Genomic DNA, 3,080 nt, shown 5'->3' with positions numbered 1-3,080 from the left:
CAATGAAAGGTCCTAAATAAACATACTATACATTTTACATTACATTTGAGTAATTTGGCAGAATAGTTAAAAACTGATTCAAATCACCAAATCACCAAATAACGCCACACTTTTTGGGCTGTAGAAGAAAGCTGAAATAATGGCAGTTTGTTTATGGGATAGATTATTTATTGGTATTGTGCTCGTAGTCGGTGGTCAGCTATTAGATTAATTTCTGGAAATTCTCGAGTATTTTAGAGAGTAATTTCCGGCTACGCCTGACAATATTGATAACATTCTGTACCTAGATGTATCGAAAAAAGTTATATGCTTATTTATTTTTTGGGGGGATTATTTTTATTTACCTTTTTATCGGTTGTGAAATAAATCGGATGCCGCCCTGCGAGCGCATTAGCCGCCAAGGTACCGTAAATAGCGACCACCACTGTCAGTCTTTCTTTTTCTGCATTTTGCTAAAAGTGGAGCCACTATAAACGATACAAGGTGGTGTGCTTTAAAAACGCAAATTGAAATCATTACATCTACTCGCCAGTTTATTTTTGTGAAACATCGTCACCTGTACCGTATGCAGTCTACTTGACAATGTATTTAGAGTAGGTCTACAACACCCGGCCCAATGTTTATCCTCATCTACCTTAAGGATATGGATTGAATAAACTTACAAGTGGTGGCAATTAGGGGCTCTTCAGCAATCAGTATCCTCCTCTTTCTGTTCTTCTCCAATCCCATTCGTTTTATGTGAGGGGTTCACTAACCAATCCCTTTCCATTTTGACTGGCCGTTTATGTGCATACGGGAAGCTCATATGCATATACAGGCCCATGCTGCTGCAAGACCGGCCCTCTTAAGACTTTCCTCAAGACTGCGTTTGTGTGCACACAGTTCCACGTAAGTACAAACTATCATCTTAACTTTGCAATGTAGCTATAATTATGTTTATACTCAGATTTTGAGTCGTTTCGTGAGAATATGGGTCTTTTTAATTTTTATGCATAAAAACGTTCTATTTTCAACAAGCATCTACTTTTTAGGCCTGGTTTATGCTTCTGCGCGAGTCTACGCGAAGGCTACGCAAGTACCCTACGCCGTTGAGAGCATTTACTTGTGTTTTGGGGTGCCTGCGTCGCCCTACAATTACACCGCCAAATGGCTAGTTTCGTCGTCATTATAGCCCATAATCATTTGCGATTAACTGTATGGATCTTACTGCCGTTAAATTAATGATGGCTGAAAACAGCGGACAAAGAACTGTAAAAGTGCAAGTACACTACGAGTTTGTTTTAGTTATACTTCAAAAACAACATGTTAATTGCTTAACAAACTGAAATAACGTATATACTGTTTACACCTCCGTGAGCTAGCCAGCTAAATTGCTTGGAATTATGCATCACGTAATCACTTTACTTTCACTCTATCTTTCTGCCTTCAAAGTGCGTCTCAATCGCGTGCTACAAACACCCCCGAAATCGTCTTTTTTTGAAGGACAGATTACTAAACAGGTTTTCTGACACACCACTGGTGACTGAAACTGATCAATGGCGGAGCAGCAGGAAATGCATAAGTCAATGCTACCAAGCGGACCAATCACAGTTCTAAACGGTCCGCGTCGCTGCGACGCATAGTTACATTTCTAGGGAAGGTCAGGGTACGGCGTAGGGAGCGCGGCTACGACTCGACGCAGAAGTGTAAATCAGGCTTTATCCTCTGCTTCAGTTGCCGCGTGGTTTCACCCTCAGATTCTTCAAATTCTAATTGAGCCTGTACTGAGGGACATACTCTATAATACACCGGTGGAAATATGTTTAATTTCACCTTGTTAGATAATGCATAGATAGTGCTTAAATTCTTGAAAGCAGTTTGGTCTCTCTGCGTGCAGGATATGATTGCTGTGCTTGAACATCCTAGTTAGATGTGAAAACAAACATTTGTACATGTGTTGTAACTACATTATTATGTGTACATTGTACTGAAACATACCCAAGCAAATGTTCTTTACCAATAAGTATATATTATTGCTATTACTCATGTGAATTCTTATGTTGTGTTTGGTGATTTAATGACCTTCTGCAAATTAATATAAATACCATTGCTTTAATCTGACACTGTTGCCTTTCTGTCTTATCAGGTACTTGCCCATCATCATTTAAAATGGCTCATCCTTCAGGACAAAGCATTGGAGGAAATTGTAAGTACATAATTTATTAATATTAACCTGTGTGAACTATTGCCATTTCTATGTACTATATTGTAAAGGATTTGAGAAGATTTCTGAAAATACATCTGAAAATCCCAAATGTCTATGAACAGTTCATGTTTCATACATTGTTTGTTTATATAACAAATGAAAATACCTTTATAGACAAAAGGATCTGGATTGTGGGCTCAAGCCTCATACGTCGTGCTGAACCAAGGGCTGTCCAAACCATGGGGAGAAACCTGGGGCTCAACGCCACAGTATCTTGGTTTGGACAGGGAGGCCTGCGCTGGAGCAGTGTACTACCATTGCTCTACAAACAGCTGTCCACCCAGACACCACCTGACATACTGGTGGTCCATGCTGGAGGAAATGATTTGGGCAAGGTGAAGACCATAGAATTGGTCAAAAGAATGAAGACAGACCTGACACGTATACAGAGAGACTTCAAGAACACAGAAATAATTTTCTCCTGTATTGCACAGCGGCGGGACTGGAGAAATGCGAACCCCGCCAAAATTAACAAGGCTTGTATCTGGGTAAATAATGTAATGACAGTCTTCATCAGAGGTTTGGGTGGGGCATCTATTCCACACACTGAAATAAAATATAATCAACCGGAACAGTTTTTAAGGGATGGGGTACATTTATCTGCACTTGGCAATGATGTATTCTTAAATAATTTCAACCTTGCACTGCTCAGATTGTGTGAATGACACCATTGCAGTTCAGACCCAATGTTGTTTTTAGCTCTTCTTTTTACAACACATTGTTAATATTGAAATGTAAAATAGATTATGTTCCCATTTCAATAAAAATATGTTACTATTCATGAAATCTTTTGCCTTCTTTCATGCAGGTGAACTTTTATTAGCTGTTATTGTCT

General features: G+C 39.2%; 1 long non-coding RNA gene across 1 annotated transcript; it reads left to right on the top strand.

Annotated features, from left to right (window-relative positions):
* Positions 1-750: 750 nt before the first annotated feature.
* Positions 751-2,624, top strand: LOC133115455 (uncharacterized). Its single transcript, XR_009705641.1, has 3 exons — positions 751-888; positions 2,126-2,185; positions 2,360-2,624. It is a non-coding gene; the product is annotated as an uncharacterized LOC133115455 (long non-coding RNA).
* The last annotated feature ends 456 nt before the right edge of the window (positions 2,625-3,080 follow it).

Source organism: Conger conger, chromosome 2 (genome assembly GCF_963514075.1).
Source record: "Conger conger chromosome 2, fConCon1.1, whole genome shotgun sequence".
Classification (NCBI taxonomy): Eukaryota; Metazoa; Chordata; class Actinopteri; order Anguilliformes; family Congridae; genus Conger; species Conger conger.
This window is presented reverse-complemented; position numbering and strand designations above follow the sequence as displayed.